Here is a 25360-nt window from a genome sequence, read left to right as displayed (position 1 = left end):
GCACACAGAGAGTGAGATTTACAGAGAAAACTTAGAAAGAGATGAAGTTTTAAGCATGAAAAGTGTGTGTGCGCGTGCTTAGGTTAGGGATTATATATGGTTACGCTGGGCACGTGACAATTTTTTAAACACAAATGAACGTTGTAAAATTAATTGTTCCCAGCGTAATCACTATTATTCGTAAAAGTGAATGTTCCAGAGAGTGGATTTTTCAGAGTGAGGCGCGCGTTATCACTATTGCTGAGCAAAGTGATAACGCGCAGCAAAGTGATAACTTTTTTTCAATAAAAGTACTAATGCAGAAATATTGGAAGTTTACTTACCTGTGCGTAGTAACTTTTGCCAATAAAAGGGAACGATCTAGAGAGCTAGTTTTCCCATCTGTCTCTACGTGATCACTTTTATCAGAGAAAGTGATTGTTCCAGCATGGATCCTCCAAATTGAACTCTCTGCGTAGCTCCTTTTCTGCAAAATAGTGACTCCTCTCATTAATCAAATACCTCTAAAACCTCAATTAATTCAATTTTCATTCTCGAATCCATCAAATACACACTCTCCACATTGAATCTCAATTCAAGTATCTCAATTGTACCTCAAAAAATTAGATTCAGCAGAATATTCACATACATTATGCAGAAACTTCCAGAAATTGGTAAAATCAGATTATGCAGAATCTTAAACTCTTAACTACACATTCACCTCATCAATTCTCAAATTAAGCATCCAAATGCACCTTAGAAATTCAGATTTAGCAATATTTGTGCAGAATTTTTGCAAAATATCATAAATTTATAGAACATTAATATGCAGAATTCTAAAAATACTATAGAAAGCTTAAACTGAGTTAGAAATGTGAGTTGCCTCTCACAAAGCGCTTCTTTAATGTCACTAGCTTGACATTAGTTGTTCCTCACTCAAGAGGAACCAATTTCAAGCATGATATGTTTCTTGCAAACTCTTCTCCATGATAGATCTTCAATCTTTGGCCATTGACCTTGAATTCTCTCCCTGTTTTCTGATCTTCTATAAGAATTGCTCCAAAGGGAGAGGTCTCCTTTATTAAAAATGGTCCAGTCCATCTAGATTTCAATTTCCCTGGAAACAATTTTAATCTTGAATTGAATAGCAGCACTTGCTGGCCAGGTCTGAAATCTTTTTGCAGAATGAACTTGTCATGGATTCTCTTAGTTCTTTCTTTGTACAACTTTGCATTCTCATAAGCTTGCTGTCTGAATTCCTCCAATTCATGCAGCTGCAGAACTCTCTTCCTTCCAGCACTTGACAGATCAAAATTAAGCCATTTTGTAGTCCAATATGCTCTATGTTCCAGCTCTAGAGGTAGGTGACAGGCTTTTCCAAATACTAACTGATATGGAGACATACCAATTGGAGTTTTAAAAGCAGTTCTATATGCCCACAATGAATCATCCAGTCTCTTTGACCAATCCTTCCTTGAGTTGTTCACTACTTTCTCTAGAATTTGCTTGATTTCTCTATTTGAAACCTCCACTTGTCCACTTGTTCGTGGATGGTATGGAGTAGCAACCTTATGCTTCACACCATATTTCATTAATACAGCTTCAAGATACTTGTTGTAGAAGTGAGTACCTCCATCACTTATCAGCACTCTAGGCACACCAAATCTTGAAAAAATGTTCTTTCTTATAAAAGAAATCACTACCTTTGCATCATTTGATCTGGTGGGAATTGCTTCTACCCATTTAGACACATAATCCACTGCCACTAGCATGTACTCGTGTGAGAATGATGGGGGAAATGGTCCCATGAAATCAATCCCCCATACATCAAATAGTTCCACTTCTAAGATGTTGGTTAATGGCAGCTCATGTCTTCTTGAGATATTTCCAGTTCTTTGACATTTGTCACAGTTTTCCACATACCTCTTGGCATCTTTGAAGAGTGTAGGCCAAAAGAAACCTGCTTGCAAAACTTTTGCAGCAGTCCTTGAACTTGCATGGTGGCCTCTATATTCTGAATTGTGACAATGCCATAGTATCTCAACTTGCTCACTTTGTGGAATGCACCTTCTAAGTAACCCATCTACTCCAATTTTGAACAGGTATGGGTCTTCCTACACATAGAATTTGCTGTCATGTAAGAACTTCTTCTTTTGCTGCCAGGTAAACCTCTTTGGAATGAATTGAGTAGCTTTAAAATTTGCAATGTCAGCAAACCAAGGCATGTTATCCACTTCAAACAACTTTTCATCTGGAAATTCTTCATTTATTTCCAATGATTCAGTGGTTGAACTCTCCAAAGGTAATCTGGATAGGTGGTCAGCAACATTATTTTCTTTCCCTTTCTTGTCTTTGATTTCTAGCTAAAATTCTTGGAGGAGTAGAATCCATCTTAATAATCTGGGCTTTGCATCCTGTTTTGTCAAAAGATATTTAAGAGCAGAATGATCAGTGTATACAATCACTTTTGAACCCATTAAATATGATCTGAACTTATCAAAAGCATATACAACAGCTAAAAGTTCTTTTTCTGTTCTTGTGTAATTCACTTGTGTAGGATTTAACACTTTGCTTGAATAATAGATAGCATGTAATTTCCTATCTTTTCTCTGTCCTAACACGGCACCCACTGCACTATCACTTGCATCACACATGAGTTCAAAAGGTAATTTCCAATCTGGTTTTGCAAGGATAGGTGCAGAAATCAGTTTCTCTTTTAAAATAGAAAATGCATGCAAACAATTATCATCAAATATGAAATTTGCATCCTTTATAAGCAAATTACTCAAGGGTTTAGCAATCTTGGAAAAATCTTTTATGAATCTTCTATAAAAACCAGCATGTCCTAAAAAAACTTCTAACTCCCTTAACATTGATAGGTGGAGGCAATTTATTAATGACTTCTATCTTAGCTTGGTCCACCTCCAATCCTTTCTCTGAAATTTTGTGACCAAGGACAATGCCTTCTTGTACCGTAAAATGGCACTTCTCCCAATTCAACACAAGGTTAGTGTCTTGACATCTCTGCAAAATAGTGGATAGATTAGCTAAATAATCATCAAAAGAATCACCAAAAACAGAGAAATCATCCATGAATACCTCTATGATGTTTTCTACCAAATCAGAAAAAATAGAAAGCATGCATCTTTGGAAAGTGGCAGGGGCATTACACAAACCAAATGGCATTCTCCTATATGCAAAGACTCCAAATGGACATGTAAATGCAGTTTTCTCTTGATCCAAAGGATCCACAGCTATTTGGTTATATCCTGAATACGCATCAAGAAAACAATAAAATGAGTGTCCAGCAAGTCTTTCTAGCATTTGATCTGCATGGTAGTGGGAAATGGTCTTTTCTGGTTGCATCATTTAACTTCCTATAGTCTATGCACATTCTCCATCCAGTCACAGTCCTAGTAGGGACAAGTTCATTCTTTTCATTAGGTACAACTGTCATACCACCTTTCTTTGGAATAACTTGGACTGGACTTACCCAATTGCTGTCAGAAATAGGGTATATTATTCCTGCATCTAACAGCTTCATGACCTCCTTTTTAACTACCTCTTTCATGGCTGGGTTTAACCTCCTTTGTGGCTGCACAACAGGCTTAAAATTCTCTTCAAATAAAATTCTGTGCTTACAAAATGAAGGATTTATATCTTTCAGATCTGCAATACTCCATCCAATTGCAGATTTGTGTTCTCTCAAAATTCTCAGCAGTTTTTCCTCTTGTTCTTCCTTAAGTTCATTATTGATGATGACTGGATTTTCATGTTTCTCATCCAGAAATGCATACCGCAGGTGGGAAGGAAGTTGTTTCAGCTCTAGTTTTTGCTTTTCCTCTTCTTTATCATCCTTTTCTAGCTTCTCCTTCACTGAATTTTTTGCAGATTTTTGAATTGGCAGAGCTTCTAATTGCTGCTGCACTTCCATGATGTATTCTTCATGCAGAAGTTCAGATTTGTTATTCCCTGCAGATATTATTTCTTCTAACACAGCAAGTTCATCAATTTCATTAATATGGCGTTGTGTAATAAAAGCATCCAGTATATCTACCTTCATACATGCACTATCTTCAATTGGATATTTTAAAGCTTCAAACACATTAAACACTACCTTCTCATCTTGAACTCGAAGCATAAGTTCACCTTTCTGCACATCTATTAATGCTCTTCCGGTTACAAGAAATGGCCTTCCTAATATCAAAGGAATGTTGGAATCCACTTCCATGTTCAGAATTACAAAATCTGCAGGAAAAATGAACTTATCAACTTTAACTAATAAATCTTTAACAACTCCATATGGATAAGTGTATGATCTACCAGCTAGCTGCAGTGTAATGTTGGTGGGCTTCACTTCCTCTATCCTAAGTTTCTGCAGAATAGCCAATGGCATCAGATTTATGCTTGCTCCCAAGTCACACAATGCTCTTTCCACGGTGCAGTTTTCTATTTCACAAGGAATGCTAAATGATCCAAGATCTTTCAGCTTCTGAGGAAGCTTTCTCTTGAGAATGGCACTGCACTCCTCTATCAAAGGTACTGTTTTATCATACTCTACCTTCCTTTTTCTGGAAAGTAGTTCTTTCATAAACTTTGCACATGAAGGCATTAGCTCCAAAGCTTCTGCAAAAGGAATGTTAATTTGTAATTTCTTAAAGACATTCATAAACCTTTCAAATTGTTCCTCTTGTTTAGGATTTTGGACTCTTTGAGGATAGGGCAGCCTCTTGTATTTTTTCTGGATCTATTGGCTTACAAGCTTCCTCAAAGAGTTGCTTTTTGGTTTTCCTCTCAGAATTCATAGGAACATCTACTTTTTCTTCTGAATGGTCTTTCTTCAATAGCTTAAAATTTCCTTGTTGTAGATCTTGTTCAATTTTTCTCTCTGCTGCATTATTTACTTTCTTTTCTGCTGGTTTAGGACTTGCAATTACAGCTCCACTCCTTGTAGTTATGGCTTGACATTGCTCTTTAGGATTGATTACTGTATTGCTTGGAAATCTTCCTTCGTCCCTACTGGATATTTGTTCAGCTAATTGTCCGATTTGTGTTTCTAGTTTCTTCATGGAAGCTTCTTAGTTCTTGAAACTTGTTTGAGTCACCTTCATGAATTGCAGCATAGTTTCTTCCATCTCAGTCAACCTCTCATTCATAGGCTTGGAAAATTTCTGATTTCCTTGAGATTGAGTGGATGAATACCTCTAAAAATAAGGCTGTTGTGTTGCTGCTCCTGCATTAGAAAAAGGCAAATTTGAGTTAGAATTCTTTGCAACAGAATATTGATTATTCCAATTAGAATACTGCTGAGTTCTATTATTTGAAAATTGAAATCCAGGGGGATATGATGGCTGTTGTCTCTGAAAATTATTCATATAATTCACTTGCTCTTGTGGTTCACTTGTAGATGCCTCGCATGCACCATTTACATGGTTTCCTCCAGCAAAATCACAACTTAGCTGACTGGTAGGCATACTCCCTGTTTGCAGATTACTGATTTGTTGTGTTAAGGCAGCTAATTATTCTGAAAACATTTGATTTTGTAGCTGATTCTATGCAAGAAAAGTTTCCAGAACCTTAGCTTCATGACCAGAGTTTCTTCCTTGATTTCTTGAGTTTGAATTCTGCTACATTGAAGATGCCATCATCTCAATAATTCTCTGAGCTTCTTCCAAGGACTTTGTATTTAATGAACCTCCAGCAGCAGCATCAACCATTGTTCTTGTTGCTGCATTCATCCCATTATAAAAGGTTTCCAATTGCATCTAATCTGGGATACAATGATGTGGACACCTTCTAAGTAATTCTTTGTATCTTTCCCAAGCTTTATACAATGATTCCCCTTCTTGCTGCACAAAGGATGTAATTTCTCCTCTCAACTTAGCAGCTTTGGACGGAGGGAAGTACTTAGTTAGAAACTTATTCACAAGTTCTATCCAGGTTGTGATGCTTCCTTGTGGTTGAGCTTGTAACCAGCATTTTGCTCTATCTCTCAAGGAAAAAAGAAATAACCTCAATCTGATAGCTTCTTCACTAACTCCATTCATTCTTATGGTGTCACATAGCTGCAGAAAATTTGAAATATGTAAGTTAGGATCATCAAAATTTCCTCCAGAAAACTGATCCTGTTGGAATAAATGTAGTAGGGCGGGTTTAATCTCAAAATGGTTGGCTTGAATAGTTGGCCTAATTATAGAAGAGTTAAAACCTTGCATGTTAGGAATAGCATAGTCCCCTAATGTTCTAATTCTGTTTTGCTCTGCCATTTCTATTGCTGGATTTGGTTGTCTCAAGGGTGTAGATGTTCTTTTCACTCTAGGATTACTCTGAAATTCTGGAGAATGGACAGCTTCTAATTCACTATCACTCCCTATGACTTTTTCTGCTCTAGACTCTTTTCTCAATCTTCTCAATGTTATGTCTATGTCAGGATCAAAAACTAGAATTGATTTATTCTTGTTTTTACCACGCATATACAAATCAGATTAAAACAAAATTAGACTACAATCAATATTCAGAAATGCACAACAGAAATCATGCAAAATCTATCAGTAAAAGCATATAGAAACTTAAATCTAGCAGTTGCAGAATTGTAAAGTCATGTAAAATATACAGAATGGCAATTACAAATATGAAGAACAATGAAAACCAAAATTATGCAGATAAAAAAATGTAAAAATTCTATGCAGCAGACAGCAATATTATGCAGAATACATACACAAAATCAAGTAAAATTATGCAGAAAGCAATTTGAAAGCAAAGCAACAAAATAAATGCTCAATCTAGTTACTTTTCTACTACTAATGATATTGAAATGCAAAATTCCCTGGCAACGGTGCCAAAAACTTGTTGTTCGCAATCTAACACTAGCAAGTGCACTAGGATTGCAGCAAGTAATGAGTAAAATTTAAGATCCAAGTATCGTCTCCACAGGAAATTTAGATTCAAGTATCACTTCATAGAATTATAACCATTTGAACCATGAAAATTTAGTAGAAGAATTGTAACATGTAATAACATCAATTCAGAACAATTAGAAGTCAAATGAACTTGCAGAAAATAGAACAATGAACAAACAATTATGTGATAACAGAGAAAGAAACCATAGCTAGGGAATTGCTTCACCAAAACTCCAATGTTTAATCAATAAAGCTTTGAATTAACAAGCATTTGGAAAGAAAGACAATCAGTTTCACGTTCTATTGTTCAGAGGTTAATTCCTTAACTCAGTGAACCTAACATCCAATTAAAACATTCTAATTCCTTAGATCTGATTCAATTCAACATTGCTTGAAGTGTAAGAAACCAAAAGATTACAAGATCAAAGTTCCTTATCCCTAAGAAAAGTATAATCTTGGTGATTGGTTCAGATCTGAAGAACAAATTCAATTTCCATTGACAAGAGTTCCTCTGAAAGAAGTTAATCAAATTTCCATTCAATTCCAACTTAAAGTGCAAAATCAATCACTCAATCTATTCCAAAGCTTGAAATCTAGATCCAAAATCAATTCAACATGTTCGTTTCAGATCTATAATCCCTAACTATGAGCAAATTACACAGCCGTGGTAGCAGAGAAAAGAAAAGAAAGAGAAGAAGAGAAGAAGAAAATTAGAATCGCCATGGAAGCTTGCTCCACTCCAATTCCTCTTCGTGAAGCTCCAAGATTCGAATCCCCACTCCTCTCTCTCACTTCCTCTAACAAGAATCTAACTAAAAAAACTGAAAATGAACAGAATCCCCTTTTCCGGATTGTTTCTGGTATTTATAGAATTTCCCAGATTTTCACGTCATCACTTTTATGAGAAATAGTAGTTACACAGAAGGTTTATGGTTGCGCGTTAACACTTTTCCCAGTAATAGTGGCCACGCGCAACTTCCTGATATTGAGAGCTCTCTGGAACTATCACTCTTGCTGATAAAAGTGACAACGCAGAGCCAAAATAGTTGTGCGTTATCACTCTTACAGATAAAAGTGACTACGCGCAACTCGCCAAGTTGAAGACTCTCTGGAACGATCACTTTTGATGACAATAGTGGTTACGCAGAGCTTTCTTGATATTTTGCCTCTCTGGAACTATCACTTTTAATGATAAAAGTGGTAACGCCCAGGCTTCACTTCTTCTTTGAGCTCTGAAGTGATCACTTTCACTGACAATAGTGATCACGCCCAGTCTGCATTTTCTTATTGTTGTGTTTTTGGAGTCCAGACTTACTTCTTTCCCCTTCCTTGTCATCAAACCTCCATGGATATGATCCCTGCTCAATTTATTCCTTCAAAAACAAAGTTAAAAACTTAATTCCTAAGCAAAAATTTCACAATTGCTAAAATAACTACAAATTTAAACAAAACTTCAATTCCTTTTTTTTTCTGAGTTTTTCTGCTTTCTTTATATATTTTTCTTATCAAATGTGTTAGAATTATGCTAAAATATCAGTCAAAATATAGATTCATCAGGTAACTCTTGTTGTTGGATCATTACATATCTCCAGTTCAAAGGATAAAAATCCAATATATGCGAATATGTCATACTTTGGAGTCATTGAACATATATGGGAGTTGGACTACACTAGGTTTTGAGTAGCAGTGTTTGGATGCAAGTGGGTAGATAACAACAGTGGGGTTCGAATTGACAATTTAGGCTTCATAAGGGTCGACTTTAAAAGGGTGGGTTATCAAGATGATTCGTTTATCCTTACATCACAAGCTCAACAAGTGTTCTACGTCCCAGATCCTATTGACAAGTCATGGTTAATTGTCTTGCTTTCTAATAAAGTAAATGTTTTCACCGATAGAGAATTAATAGAAGAAGTTAATGTAGAGGACGATCCTTTGAGAAGTGTTGAACACATGTCAATTGCAGATACATTGACTAATGATGGGGATTTTTATGCAAGACATTATCATTAAGAGGGTATTTGGTTAAATCCATCATTTGATTCCATAAAAGGTCATAAGAAACTTAGTAAGGCTCTTAAAAAAAAGAAAAACAGTGCATCTATAACTAAACTTGAATTGATTATATTTGCATATAGATCAGTTGGAATGCAAAAGCGCAACCGATTGACCCTAACAGATCAAAATTTGCACATTTCATTGGATTTGTTACGAGGAGCATAGTGCCAATCAGTTATTCTGATTGGACAAATGTCCCTAGTAATCTTAAAGAACACATTTAGGAGCAAGTAAAGGTACATATAATTACATTCAGTAACTTTATTTGGTTTAGTGTTTATGTGGTATCTGATATATTTTTTGAATCCATTGTAGCAAACTTTTGAGGTGGAATCTATCCACAAAGATATTGTTTTTTTATTAGCTGGACAGGATCTTCGTGCATTCTGCACACGGATGAGGAAACATATCTTCAACAAAGATGGAAATCGTGTCCCCCAACCTCTAGAGAAGTATCAGAGATTCACCACAGTCACTGATCATTGGATGGACTTTGTCAACCAATCCTACACAAAAGATTTTAAGGTAATTTGTCAAACATTATTACTTCAATTATCATTTCATGTACACATGGTTATTGATTTGGTTCGTTTCTGAATGCCTAATTTCAGAAAGAAAGTGAGGCTAATGCAATAAGGGCGAAAGGAATGTCGTACAGATACAGGCGGTCAGCTAAGGGATAATCTCAGTTAAAGCAAGATTTGGTATGTAATTTTGTGTCATATGTAACCTTGTCACGGTTTTTTGACTCTTATGTTTTCTTTAATGAGTGCATTTAATCTTAATTTTTGTGTAGATTGTTACATCTGGGTCTAATTTGATCTCAGTACCTCGACATGTCCTATGGAAAGCTACTAAGGTCAACAAACAAGGTGGCATTGATGATGAAGGAGTTCAAAAAATGGTTCATGAATTTGTAAGTGGTTACTGCTAATGTGTTAGTATATTCATTATACATAAAGTTGTATGAATTCTCCTTTAATGGCGTGCAAGTTTATGTTATGTTTAATGTAGGAAACCCTTTCAAAGGTCACTCCAGACACTGAGTCTGAATCAACAGCCTGAAACGACATACTCTCTCAAGCACTTGGTGTAAGAGAGCTTAAATAACCTCTCTCAAAACTACCATAAAGAGAGTGGTTAAAGGAAACCGCTCTCAAAATTGAACTTTGTAGAGTGGTTACAAAAGAACCGCTCTTATAAGTGCAAGATAAGAGAGCGATTAGTTGTGAACCACTCTCTTTGGTCCACCTTCTGAGAGCGGTTCACTCATAACCGCTCTCCAAAGTGCTATATGAATAGAGAGCGGTTACGCAGTTAACTGTTCTCTTTAGTTAACTTCTGAGAGTGGATACGCTTGTAACCATTCTCCAAAGTATACATTTCAGAGCGCTTAAATAACCGCTCTCCAAAATTCAAGACATTACATAATGTGGGATCTGATAGCACTTATAACCACTCTCTATGAACAACCAGAACTGCTCTAACATCTCATTTATGGCATAGTGTCGTGACTAGAGGGGTATTTGGTTAGGGTTTGGGAAATTCATTTCCCATTCCTCCCTTCAAAAATCTCTTTGAATCACTTGACCCAAAACCCTATTTCAGCGATTAAATTGCCTCCAAAGCTGTTCTAAAGCTAGATTGAAGGTTGAATTCATGTTGGGAACGCTTGGAGGTGAGTTTTAATGGTTAGGGTTTCAATTTTCGCCCCTCTCCTCTCTTTTCTGGATTCTCTTTGATTTCTCACGAAGTTTCCTATGTGTTTTAAGGATGAAATTTGTGTGGGGAACATTTTCTACGGTTAGATTGTGTTGGGTCTTCGATTTGAGGTAAGGGAAAACTCTACCCTATCTCTTGTGTCTTTAAATTTGGTATTTTGCTATGTTATGTGTGTTAGTAGAAGTGATTAATTGTAGTGGAATTGTGGTGGAAAGATTGAATAGAGTATGTGTTGGAATGAATTGATGAATGTGGATTATGTTGAATATATTACGCGTATGAAATTGTTATGCGTTAAATGTAACGCGAATAAATGAGAGCCTTTGTGCCACGTGCTGTGAATAAATGTGGACCTGTGTGCCGTGTGCGATTACGAATATTGTATGTGGCTGAAATGTGTGTGAATGGGGCATGTAAAATGTGGTTGTGAATATGCTATGAATGGTTCAGCGATACACTGGAGGTGTGGAAGATAGGGACGGTAGAAATACCTTGGGGAAGAGAGAGTGGTGGTGACACCAACAGGGAGCGTGGGTGCACCACAGGCCACACGCTCTCCTCCTGACTAGACCTCTGACCAACACCTTTGTTAAGCAACTCGTGACTGCACACATGGTATCCGTGATGCGGGGGTAACCAGCGACCATCCATGGTGTGAATCTGTGATTATAGTGCCACAGTGAGCATGGCTTCGTGTAGTGAGCGCACATGTGTGTAAAATGTTTTGTTGTCGTGAGTGCATCGGTTATGAATTGAAATGAAATGCTTGAAAGTGTTGCTTGTGATTTTCTATACTTGAGTAGGATATGTTAGAATACATGTGAGTGTACAAGGTGTGTCTCTATGTTATGTGTGTGTTGGATAGTGTAGAGTACTCACCCTTACATTTATTTTTCAGGTGATCAAGACGATCAGCACCAGGCTTAGTGAAGGGATGGATGAAATTGCTATAGGACTTAGAAATTTATTTTGAAAAATTGATGTATTAATTGGGTCTTGTAGCAATTATTGATTGAAATTGTGATTCACCCTCATTTTGAAATACTTTGTTGAACTATGCTTTGAAAACCATTTGAATGAAATTTTTTATTATTTCTGTTTTTATGAAATCCATTTACTTTAGAAATTAAATTCAAGGTATTACAATTTGGTATCAGAGCAGTTCATCCAAATCGGACTGGGGTATCAGGCTGAAGCGTCCAAGTTGTGTGCTGATAATTAATAAATCCATATTTTACTATATTTTTAGTATAGTTTTTGTTAATAAATTAGTAAAATGTTAAATAAACTTGGAAAAACCATAAAAATTGCATCAATATTCATAATTGTGTAAACAGTTAAGAATTTAGATTTTATTCCAATTTTGAACAATTTGACTTGAAAAGATTTAATTCCTATGCAGAAGCTTGAGCTGAAGATATTTGAGTTGAAGATTGAAGTGAAGAAAGTAGAGGAATTGAGCTTTAAAGATGAAGAATCAAGTGTATGTGATAGGCTTAACGACTTTGAGCACATAGAGTTAACACTTCAAAGAAGAAATTCATGAAGAGCAAGTGAGTAGCAACTCTAGGTGGTGAAAGTGAACACTCTAGCAGCAGAAAATATGATAGAACTTTACGCGTGTTCACTCCAAGCATTCAGAGTAGCTACGCCCAAGGCTAATTTTGCCTAGGAACCTTGCGCATTAACACCCTATCCGCTGAGAGTAGCCACACGCAGATGTGCGTTAACACTTTAACCATTCACAGTGAACACGCGCAAGGCAAAAGCTCAGAAAACACTTTCGCGTTAACACTCTGACCACTTAGAGTGTCCACGTAAAAGTAACAGAATTTTGAAAATCACTTCTAAGTGTCGACTTTGGACAATTTGAGTTCGTAATTCAGTTATAGAAGCTTCTAGAAGACCTTTCATGTTATAATCTTTAGAAATTAATGAACGAAAGTGAAAAAGGGGAGAAAAGCACTATAAATAGAAGTTGAAAGTTCAAATTTGTAACTTTTGTTCATTTTTTGTTATTTTTTAGTTTGTAATTGTTTTAACTTCCAAAGGAAGTCAGAGAGAGAGGTTGGAGTTCAAGCTTCATTGCTAGAGGAATCAGGGTGAAGATTGGGTCTTGGAAGATGTTCTTCTACTCCTTGTCTTCTTCTTCTCTTATTTCTCCTTCTTCCATTGTAATGTTGTTCTAAACTTTTTTTGGTTAGGGATTTATGGATCCAAATTTGACATTGTGATGTAGTTTTGGATCTGGACCTTGAGATATTAGTTGAATTGAGTATGTGATTTTGTTCTTAATGTAATTGTGAACTAATCCATCATTCAATTGAACTTAGAGAAGTTTTCATCAATGGAAATTGAGTTTATTTCTCATATTTGAATCATGTGCCTAGGTTATTGAGATCTTAGGAATAAGTATCATATTCTAGTAATCCTATAATTTTCAAAACTTAATGCAATATGTAATTGAATTTCACCTGAGGAATTAGGGAAGTTTAATTAGATATTAGGATCAATGAGGTAAGGAATTATCCTTTGATTAAAGAAGTGAAATTGATTATCAATCAATTAGAATTCTTAAGTGTTTAGAACATTATTACATTGTAATTGAAAATTTGGTGAAGTGATTCCTAACTATTCTCCATATGGCATTTTTAATACAAATTTCGTATTCTGTTTTTCTAACATATTTGTTACCTTTGATTGTTCCTATTTCTTACTTTTACATGTTTACAAGTCTTCTAACTGAACTGTGTGGCTCAAATAATTGTTGAATTGTGAGGTGATAACTAGAAATAAGATCTTTGTGGACGATACTTGGGACTCATATTGATTTCCAAATTTTATCACTTGCTACAACTATCTAGTATACTTGCTAGTTTGAAATTTTACACGAAGAATATTGTTGTATTTTCAATATAATTTGCGTGTACCAATAATGTTTGCTTACCTGAATTATAAATGTTGTTATTGATCTGATGGTTTGAGTTGTGATTTGCTGAATTGTTATTAACTTCGATTAAACATGGCTGGTAGAGGTAGAGGAGATAGAGGCACCAATGACCTCATGGAACACATGGCTCAAATTCTGGAAACCTTGGTGCACAACCAAGGCAAAGAGCCAGTTGAGTACTGAAGATTGTCTCCATTCACTAAGCACGATCCTCCAAAGTTTGAAGGCGGATTCAATCCTGAGGGAGCCTAGAGGTGATTGGCAGATGTCGAGAAGGTCTTCAATGCAATGAGGTGCCATGAGGAGCACAAGGTTGCTTATGCCACATACTTGCTGTGTGGAGAAGCGAAAGATTGGTGGAGGTTCACCAGTCAAACCTTGCCACAAGAAGATGGCTATATTCAGTGGGAGGCTTTTAAGGCGATATTCCTAGGGAACTACTTTCCTTGGGATCTGAGAAGCAAAAGGCTAGAGAATTCCTTGAGCTGAAGCAAGGAAGCATGACGATTGGAGAGTATGCTACGAAATTCTATGAGCTAATGAAGTATTGGCCTCACTATCAACATGATGATGGAGAGGAAGACTTATGTGCTTAGTTTGAGCATGGACTAAGGCCAGACATCCGAGCTGCAGTCAGTGTGTTTCAACTGACAGACTTGCCCACTCTGAAGCAAATTCAAAGGGGAAGACAATGGACACTAGGGGATTTGGTCCAATGAGGCAAGATAGAAGACCCCCTAGATTCTCTATGGGGCCGTATTCGAGCTCTAGCTACTTGAAGTCTAGAGGGAGTTTGTCTCAGGAGAGGAGCAGTGGTACTGGCTCTGGCTCTGGCTCAGGCTCCTTCAGAGGGCCGATCAAATGCTTCAGATGTGGAGGGCCACACATAGTGAGGGACTGCCCACAGCCACAGATAACTTGTAGCATGTGTGGGAAGTCGGGACACACTGCAAATGTGCGTTGGGCCGCTAAGAGAAGTGGCGGTGCTAGTGCCGCTTAGAGACCAGAATCAAGAGGAAGCACAGGACCGAGTACGGGGCCAAAGCCAAGCATTCCTGGTAGAGTTTTTGCCATGAGTGGAGCAGAGGCTTCGCAGTCAAAGGAGCTGATCTGAGGTAAATGCATTATTAAGGGCCGATCTCTTGATGTCTTGTTTGACTCGGGTGTTATGCACTCCTTCATTTCTGTGGCATGTGTGAAGAGTCTGGGTCTATATGTGACTGAATTGCCATGCAACGTTGTGGTGACTACCCTTATGGGTAAGCCAGTTATGACGTTGTGGTCATGCCTAGGATGTTCAATTATGGTACATGGTAAGGAATTTTAGGTAGACTTGATTTGTTTGCCTCTTTCCCAATTGGACATCATTTTGGGGATGGATTGACTAGCTACCAACCATGTGCTATTAGATTGCAGAGAGAAGACGTTGATCTTTGGTGCATCAATGTCAAAAGTTTTGAGACTTTTGAGCCAAGGTGTGTGGGAGAACACATGAATGCAAAAGCCTTTATGGTCATGTTTTCAATGAAGGCTGAGAGCGTGGTGGAGCCGGAGTATATTTCAATGGTGAGAAACTTCCAAGAAATCTTTCCCAAAGACATTTCAGAATTGTCGCTCGAAAGGGAGATAGAATTTGCCATTGACCTCATTCCGAGAGCAAGCGCAATTTCTGTGGCACCATATAGGATGTCACCAGTAGAGTTGGCAGAAGTCAAGAAGCAAGTGGAGGACCTATTGCAGAAGTAGTTCGTGAGACCGAGTGTGTCGCCATGAATGGGAGCATGAAGATGTGTGTGGATTACCGATAGGTGAACAAAGTGACAATAAAGAACAAGTATCCACTCCCAAGGATTGATGATTTGATGAACCAATTGAGAGGAGCTGCAGTGTTTTCTGTGATTGACCTAAGGTCGGGGTACCATCAGTTCCTAGTAAAGAGTGAGGATGTCCCTCAGGACGCGGTATGGTCACTATGAGTATTTGGTAATGCTGTTTGGAGTGTGGTGTTCATGGAGTACATGAATAGGATCTTTCACGAGTTTTTAGACAAGTTTGTGGTGGTGTTCATTAATGACATCCTGATCTATTCAAAGACTCAAGAAGAGCATGCCGAGCACTTAAGAATTGTTCTGCAAATTCTGAGGGAAAGGAAATTATATGCAAAATTCTCTAAGTGTGAGTTCTGATTGTCAGAGATTTAGTTTGTGGGGCATGTAGTGTTCAAAGAAGAAATCATGGTGGATCCTGCAAAAGTGGAAGTAATGACTGGATGGCCGAGGCTAAAGAATATAACTGAGGTGTGTAGTTTTGTAGGACTAGTGGGCTATTATAGAAAGTTCATTGAAAGGTTTTCTACGATAGCTTTGCCCTTAATGAAGCTAACCTACAAGGATAAGGAGTTTAAGTGGACCAAGGGGTGTGAAGCTAGTTTCCTAGAGCTCAAAATAAAGTTGACTTCAGCACCTGCATTAGTTCTGCCCGACTCAGAGCAAAAGTTTGATGTGTATTGTGATGCATCTAGGCAAGGACTTGGGTGTGTTTTAATGCAAGACAGGAGAGTGGTTGCCTATGTCTTGAGGCAATTATGCCTGCACGAAGTTAACTATCTAACACATGATTTGGAATTGGCCATGGTGGTCTTTGCCCTTAAGGTGTGGAGGCAATTGGTTGTGAAGAAGATGGTTGATGATGGTGTTGGGCTTGTTGTGGTTGATGTTGGGATTGATGGGGTCTATTTGGGCCAGCATGATGTGCTTGATATTGAGTGCTTTGTTGCTGGTTATGTTGTTGAGAATTGCTTCCCCATCTTAGATTTGGATGGTTCCTCCAGCCTGGGTTGTATCTATTGGAAGATAGATCCCAATTGGGTTGTTGCTGCAAATTTGGAAAAGGAAATTTATTAGTGTAAATGTTTGCAGCATAAGCCTGAGGATTACCTTCTAGAGTGTCAGACTCTTATAGTGTGGGGCAGCTATCAGTGTAGTGATCTGTAGCTGAGCAAATACCACACAACATGGCTAGAATGGATGGTGGAGGAGGTGAGGACGCAGCAGCACTCTTTTGCATGGAAGCCAATTACTTTACCATGGATGCTAATTCATCAAGTTTGTGTTCCAGCTTACTAGATTCAGCAACTTGTACTTCATTCACATTTCTGGTAACACAAGAATTTTTCCTTGTTGCAAATTGTTGGGAGTTGGCGGCCATGTTCTCAATCAAGTTGCGAGCTGCAACCGGAGTTTTGTCAACCAACGCCTCTCCACTTGCGGCGTCTATCATGCTTCGGTCCATAGGGTGCAGTCCCTCATAAAAGTATTGTATCAACAATTGATCACTAATCTGGTGATGGGGGCAGCTAGCACACAACCTCTTGAATCTTTCCCAATATTCATAGAGGGTTTCTCTTTCAAGTTGCCTTATCCCACATATTTCCTTTCTTATGGACGGAGCTCTTGATGCTGGGAAAAATTTCTCCAGGAAAAGCCTTTTCAAGTTGTCCCAACTAGCAATGGATCCTGGAGGGAGATAGTAAAGCCAATCCTTGGCTGCATCCATCAGAGAGAACGAAAAAGCCTTTAATTTGACATGCTCCTCAGGCACACCTTGTGGCCTCATGGTTGAACAAACAATGTGGAATTCCTTGAGGTGCTTGTGCGGATCTTCACCTGCAAGGCCATGAAATCTTGGCAACAAGTGTATTAGTCCAATTTTTAGAACAAAAGGAGCATCAATATCAGGATACTGTATGCATAAAGTTTGATATGTTACATCCGATGCAGCCAGTTCCTTTAATGTTCTTTCATTGTCAGCCATTTTTTCAATTTTAAATTCTAATAAATGGGGTGATAAATAGATAGATGAAGGAGATGAAGACTCCTCAAAATGTTCAGAACTATTCCTATGTGTTCTAATGCTACTATGAAATGTCCTATCAATCTCTGGGTCAAGTGGATACAAGTCTCCAGGATTCGATCTGGTCATGCACTAGAAACTAATTATAAGGAATGAAAAGAAGTAAGCTAGATGAAACAGCAAAAATGCAGAGAAAATCATATGACAATTATGCAGAAAACTAATGTCTATATGTAGTAAAATGAAGCAAAGAAGTTAAGCAACAAAAACAGAAAAGAAATTACAACTAATTGCAAGAAAACGCAACACAAGCTAACAAATTCTGCAGAAATGTGCAGCAAAAACTGAGTAATAATGCAGAAAAATAGAAAACAGAGCACTAAAACAGAGCAACTAACAAGTTCAATGCAAAATTAACACCAAACATTCCCTGACAACGGCGCCAATTTGATGATGCGAGATTTTTCTACTCGTTATGCACAAAGATTGTCGTTAATCCTCATCAAATATGCAAAGAAAAATATGCAATACTAGGGTGTTGTCCTAGGTTGTCTCCAAGGAATTTTTGGTTGGGAACATACATCAAACAAGTGTAAACATATATTTTAAAGCAAGTAAATTGGGGGGAGGTTTGTCAATTTCCAGATTTTAATCATGAGCAAAATGTAAACTAGTAAAATTCAATCAATTAAGAAGAGTAATCCCTAGTCAATCAATGAGTTCTATCACTATTCTTCCAAATGATTCAATAATCCCCTATTTTTCCCTTGAATTAAGTTAATCTAACAAGCGAAAATTAACCTTAGCATCCCAATTAAAATTAAGCATCTTAATGGGCTCCAATCTCTATCCCTAAGATTAAGCAATCTCAAAGATTAATCAAAATTAAGCAATTTTGGATTAGAATTTCGTTTGGGTAATTTAGGGTTCATTAAGCAATGTTCCCCTCATGCAAATTTCATTTCATTCAGAGATTGGGGTTGATAAATCCAAGGAAATAAAGAGTAATATTGCCATTAAACCCAAGAATTCAAAAACCATGTGAGTTGACTAGGAATTACAAGAGAATTTAGCCCTCCATATGGATGGGCTTCACAAATGAAAGAAGGAAATGCAGAAACGTAAGCAACATCAATGTAAAATCAATGAGAATCAAAGGAAAATTGGAAATTAAAAACCTATAATGGACCCCTGGCTGTCACCCAAAGATCCTAGGCTCTGCAAATGCTCCCAAAGTGGCAAAAGAATCTAAGGAAATGTAAAAAGCTCCCTACCCTAATTTCTCAAATTCTATTTATAGTGCATAAACTTTCTCCCAAAGTGACAACTATGGTTTTATAGTGATAACGCGTAGCGTTCCAAAGTGATTACGCACATTCCATAGTGATAACGCGCAAGGTCTGTGATTTTGGCCTCTCTGGAGTTATCACTTTGGCTTCATAGTGATAACGCGCAACGCCCCCAAAGTGATTACTCTCGCTCCATAGTGTTTACGCGCAGGACCTGTGTTTTTGCCCTCTCTGGAGTTGTCACTTTGGCATCAGAGTGATAACTTTGGCTGCTCCAGAGTGTCTACTATGGTTCCATAGTAGCTACGCGCAGGATCTTGTACTTTTTGGCCTTTCTGGAGTTGTCACTATGGGTTCATAGTGATCACTCTGGTCTACCTTTCTGGAACAAGCTTGTTGTAGTGTTCACTATGGACTCCAAAGTGATCACTTTCACCTCAAACTTTCTAAAATGCTAAAAATCCATGGAAAAAGTCTAGAAACTCCTGCACAATTATTCAAATGATCAAAATTACAAACTATATCTATGTAAATCAATGTAAATTAACCTAAAATTAAGAAATCTATTATAAATTGACCAAAATGATATTTTTATGTTATTTACAACCCTAAGTTTACTTTTTTCTATTAAGAAACATTAAAATGACAAGTAAAAATCCAATAAAATGTGGATTCATCACAACCCCAAACTTAAACTTTTGCTTGTCCTCAAGCAAATCAAAATTCAATAAGGTCAATTGTAGGAGGGTTGGATTTATCCAAATTTTCTTTCAAAATTTTCATTCCAAAATTAAACTCTAATTGACACTTCCAATGTTTCCATAATCATAGATTCATTCAACAAAGAAATCATGCCCAATTCAATTAATTCCAAGCAAAGTCCCACTAAACTGAGCCAAAAATCTAGCAAGGTTTCATGTAATCCACACAATGCAAAGAAATTATCTAACTCAAAAGATGGTGTTTCACTCTTCACTCATCCATATTTCAGGCTAAGTTCCCTCAGTTCATGCAGTTTGCCTCACCCTACCATATGCTTGCCCATGTTCTCAATCTCCTTTGCCTAGATACAAGGAACCACCTATCAAGAAGACTTTGTTGGTCACAACTGTATTAAGTTAGGTCAAAATGTTGATCAAGGAGGGTCAAAAGTTCAAGTGGGTTTTTAAGAGGAGGGAATTCCTTTAAGTGAGTGAGTACAATAACTAAGAGTGGAATGCATAAAATGATGCAGCAAATGATATTCAAGCACTCCTTCACCATATTTTTCATTTACTTTGCCTTATGTGGAGAATTTTTTTTCTATCAAAATGACTTGCTATATTTTTCTTTTTCTTTTCCTTTCATCATCATTTTTTTTAGACTTTGACAATTATTCTCTTCTTCAAATTCAAGCAAAAAAAATTTTTTTTTTTACATGTAATATTGACATGTAAAATCCTCACCACCTCAAACTTGAGAGCTTGCTTGTCCTCAAGCAACTGCAATCATAATCAGCACTCCAAACTTAATTTATTGCATTCACTCTTGATGCAACTCAAAAGAAATACCTCTATTAAGGAAAGGAAGATGTTTTTGCAGATTAAGTTTGGCAAAAGAAGGAATGTAGAACAAGGGAAGTTAGGTGTAAAGGTGTTCAAGGGTTGGTGGGTGCGTGCAAAGATGGCCTCAATCAGCTAGATGGAAGATTGCACAATGCATATTCAATTAAGAAGCAGGGCAAGTTCTAGAAGATGAATGCAAATATACATGTAAATTGCACACAGAAAGGAATTTAAAGGCTCAATTCTCTACCATGGTGAAAGGTGATAATTACTTAGCAATATGTGATTACAATTCACCTTATAAGAAGATATGCGCAGCATGGTAGAAACGAAAATATTCAAAAACAGAGGATGATCATGAGTTGAATGGGAAGTGCAATCAAAATATAACTATGGAATTACAAAACTGGACTATATTAAAAGAGAGATAAGGAAAATATTTTTGTATTTTCATTTAACACTGTGCAAGAAAATTAGACTAAGAACAATGGAAACAGAGGTAAAGAGATCACCCCCCCCTTTCATAGAAAATAGAATCACAACTCAGGGGTAAATTCATGCTCCTCTTGATGGAACTGAGGGCACTTTCTGCACAAATATACATAGAATTCAGTATAGGGAGCAAATATAAAGCCAGAAAATAGAATATATATATATATATATATATATATATATATATATAAACGAAAATGTTGGAGATGTTCAGATTAAGAGGAACAACAAGAAAATAAAGCAGTAAAGGTGGAAACGGAAATGTACGATATTTACAAGGAATTGATGGTTAGCAGTAAATACAAGGAAATAGCAGAAAGTAAGTGAAAAGTGAGTGCAGTGAAAAAGAAAAAAAAAACTAAGACTAGATAGCATCTTCATCGGAGCTGGAAAAAGAAGAGTCCTCATCATCTTCGGCGGCTACTGGGAGGTCGTCATCTGAGGTACTGGAGCTGTTGTCATCGGCTTCAGCTCTGGTAGGGGCAGGTGGAGGAAAGGGTGGAAGGTCACTTTGGACTACTGGTCATAGGTAAAGGGCACTGAAAGTAGGAGCTTCATAAAGCTGTGTGGTAGTCATCCCCAGCTTTTTCCCTATATTTAGCAGCATAGTGTCCATCAGAGTCATGAGGGCCTTCTGCCCAGCATGAATGGAATCCTGCCTCAGAGCAAGCTGCTTCATCTGCTCCCTCATCCTCATTGGAGTATCCCTCCTGTAATCAGCTGGTAGAGATAGTCCTGGGTCAGCATTCTTTCTGAGTTTGAAGAAGTCCTTCACCATTGCAGTAGTAATAGAAGGAGCTGCTCTAATCTTCTGCAGGTAAATCTACCCCAGCGTCTTGGCACAGCATGGTGATGATGGATGGGAAACCCATAGAATCTGTGCTTCTGCTCAAGATGTCCATAATGGCACTGCTGATTACCTTACCCACATGGATGGGCATTCCTGTCAGAATGGCATAAATAAGCTCTGCTCGCTTCACTGCTAAGGTAGAGGAGTGGAGGACCGGCATGAAAGAACTGAGGATGAAGACACTTCAGATTTTTGCTGCAGGGATGAGGTGCTTGGTGGTCAAGTTCTTGGGTTGCATCTTGCAGTCAAACTCCCAATTCTCACCTTCTTTGCAGACAGTTTCAAGGATAGGCTTGTAGTCCTTATCCTCTTGGATGCTGAAGGTTGTAAAGTCCAGTAGGCCAGCTGACTTATGCACAGCTGGGATATTCAGAACTCTTTGGATGTTGGAGGGGGTGAAGTTGATCAATTTTCCCCTCACCATGCTGTGTCTGGGAGGGAGAGGGTCACTTTTAATCCTCATTGCGTTGGCGAAGAACTCTTGGGTGATTTCCTTCCACCCATTTCCAGCACAGGTTGTAAAAAGGTCTCATCCTCTTCTCTGAATCTCTTCCTCAAATTAGGGATAAGTGCCTTCTTGAATCTCAAAGTTACGGTCCTGTACCAGCTTCCTTCTCAGGATATTTGTTTTAAAATATTCTTCATGTTCCACGGACCTAAACCTCGGGTCATGGTTAGGAGGAGGTGCAGAGGAAGAGGCACTAGCTGTTTTGGCCCTCTTAGACCTTGGAGTGCTTTTCCTTGGTGTGTTGACCATTTTTGCTGCAGAGAAAAAGGAAATATGTGTGATATATTCTGCAGCAACGATGTATATCAAACAAAATAATATTCAACTAACTGAGACAGCAAACCAGAACATCAGGAATAGGATACAATGCAAGGTGATCACATTATGGTTCAGGCAAAACAGCATTAAGACAACCAAATGGGACATAGGCCATGATGCAGCAAACTGAAATTAAGTGTACATGAAGCAAACAAGTGGTAACAGACCATTCTGTATGGCAGCAAAATGTCAAGAACTATGCAGATAAATAACAAGGATGTTCAATTTTGATTTGCAGAGAGCATTTACAAAGAATAATGGATGGTTGCAGTTAGGGAGATTCAGAAATTATCACAACAAAAGGACAGATGCAACTACAATTGCACTCAACAACATTTTGAATTTCAGTATGGGTTCAGTACAGAGAAGTGCAAAATATATGGTCAGTTATGATGCACAGAATTCAAAAAGCAACCAGGAAGACGAAGCAATTGGATTAAAGTTCAATAGAATTCTTCACTATGAATACAACTGGACAGCAAGGTGAAAGTGATGTATGATGCATTATATGCAGATTTCCAGCACATTAAAGAGGTGCACAGGGCCAATGGAGTGTGTGCAGTGGAAGGGCAGCAATGATAATATCCCCAAATGCCATTCTAATTTTCAGATCAAATAGTCACTTTTGTAGATTCTAGGAAACACTATGGGGATATATTCAGGACCAGATTAACCAGAGCCATAAAAGAGGGTTGTGTACTTTGCCATAAATTTAACAGTTGCAGCACACATGAAGCATTATACACAAGCACCAACATAGTAGAATGTTCAACTTCAAGCATTTTTGCAGGTAGGAGTGGCTATCCTAAGGTCCAATAATTCTAAATTTGACAAAATAACCAAATTAAATGTTCCAGCATCCTACAAACAGACAAGCATCCTATAATGACAATTGTGCATTATCAGTTTCAGTCCAGGAATTGCCAATTAAAACATGCAAAGTAAGCACTCTTGGGGTGACTACCCTAGGGTTGAACAATGTACTATGCAATAAATTAACCAATTAACTTCTGTAATCACTTCCAAACAGACAATTACATTCCACATTGTAGTTGGGATTTATTAACCTCAATTTTTTGAAGCCCCAAATGAAAATTGTAAAAACAACAATGAGCACTTTGGGGTTCGACGATGAGAGAAACTGCAGAAATTCACCCACTACACACCCCTTGTCCATTTTAATCAAGCTATTGACACCTCAACCAACAGAGTTTATGCAGTTAATCAAATAGAGGCAAAAAATTTAATCAAATTAACAGTCTCTATTCATTCGAATCATGCAAACAAACCCAGAATATCATGTTTTCCCAATCAATTTCAATTCGAAAACCCATAATTTAAAAACCCAAAATTATTGAATGAAGAACCCTAATATGGAAAGAAGGGAAATTTGAAGAATTACCTGGATAGGAGCCTGAGAGAGGTGCAAAATTATATTACTGGGTGAGTCTTAGCACAAACCAATGCAAAGGGGGAGGGAATTTGCAGAAAGATTGGAAGCGGGGGTGAGAGTGCTCAGAGGTTTAGTGAGAGTGGGTGAGAGAGTGAACACTTTCAGTTTATATAGGTTTCTGGCGTTATCACTTTCAAACCATAGTGAACACGCGCATTTGTATTTAGCAAGTGAAGTGGCGCGCGTAATCACTATGGTGTGGAAGTGATAACTACAGAGAAGGCTTTTGGTGAAGTGGCTTGCGCGTAGTTACTATGAGATGGGAGTAACTACGCGCATCAACGTTAGTCCAGGAGGTGCCTCTGTAGTTATCACTATGGAACCAAAGTGATAACTACAGAGAGCCTTCTATATTCCAATCATTTGTGCGTGTTAACTATGAACTGGGAGTGATGACGCCCAAACCCATCACCCAAAAACCTCTTCAAAGTGATCACTATAGGCTGAAAGTGAAAACTACAAAGAGTGGATTCACTTACCTTAGCATGAAAGTGACTACTACGAAATGGAAGTGGACACCTTGGATAGGTCTTGGTGCATAGGGACTTCCTATGGTCTCTGCATGAATCAGATTCAAAATTTAAAACTGTTCACTGTGACAAGAATGAAGAATATGTAATAGAATCATGTTTAATGTATCTCAATTCACAGCTCAATCATAAAAAATGCTTATTGGATGAAAAGAACCATAAAGAATAAAAGTAAAAATAAAAATAAATACAAAAAATTCTTAATCAACTTGTGAGTTGCCTCTCACACAGCGCTTCTTTAACGTCACTAGCTTGACGTATGAAATTATTTATAGGAGCCAAGGAATGGAATGGAGGTTGGTGCATGGTGAGATCAAGTTAATCCTTTCAACTTCTTCCAAAGTAGCTGAGTTTTGCAAGAATGGCTTCAAGCGGTGCCCATTCACCATAAAACTTTTAGTAGTGAAGTCACTTATGATCTCCACTGCACCATGGGAAAATACCTTTGTAACAGTGAAAGGTTCAAGCCACCTTGATTTGAGCTTTCCAGGCATGAGTTTAAGACAAGAATTAAACAAGAGAACCTTTTGACCAACATAGAACTCTTTGCTTGAAATCTTCTTATCATGGTATTGTTTGGTCTTTTCCTTATAAATTCTAGAGTTCTCATAGGCCTCAAGACGTAGCTCCTCCAACTTTTACAGCTGTAATTTCCTCTGCTCTCCAGCTGAATCATAATGGATGTTGCAAGCCTTTACTGCCCAATAAGCTTTGTGTTCCACCTCAACTGGCAGATGGCAGGCTTTTCCATAGACCACCCTGTATGGTGACATTCCCAAGGGTGTCTTGAATGCTGTTCTATGTGCCCACAAGGCATCATCAAGCCTGCTACTCCAGTCCTTTCTGTGGGGCTGCACTACTCTCTTAAGTATTTTCTTGATTTCTCTATTAGAGAGCTCGGCCTCCCCATTTGTCTGTG

The 25360-nt window shown here is 37.7% G+C and overlaps 1 non-coding gene across 1 annotated transcript; it reads left to right on the top strand.

Annotated features, from left to right (window-relative positions):
• Nucleotides 1-5754: 5754 nt before the first annotated feature.
• LOC113860363 lies at nucleotides 5755-5861 on the top strand. Its single transcript, XR_003503815.1, has one exon. It is a non-coding gene; the product is annotated as a small nucleolar RNA R71 (small nucleolar RNA).
• The last annotated feature ends 19499 nt before the right edge of the window (nucleotides 5862-25360 follow it).

The sequence above is a fragment of the Abrus precatorius genome, unplaced genomic scaffold, assembly GCF_003935025.1.
Source record: "Abrus precatorius isolate BTA unplaced genomic scaffold, Abrus_2018 Scaffold2, whole genome shotgun sequence".
In the NCBI taxonomy this organism is placed as follows: Eukaryota; Viridiplantae; Streptophyta; class Magnoliopsida; order Fabales; family Fabaceae; genus Abrus; species Abrus precatorius.
The sequence above is the reverse complement of the archived record's forward strand: the minus strand, read 5'-3'. Positions and strand labels throughout refer to the sequence as shown.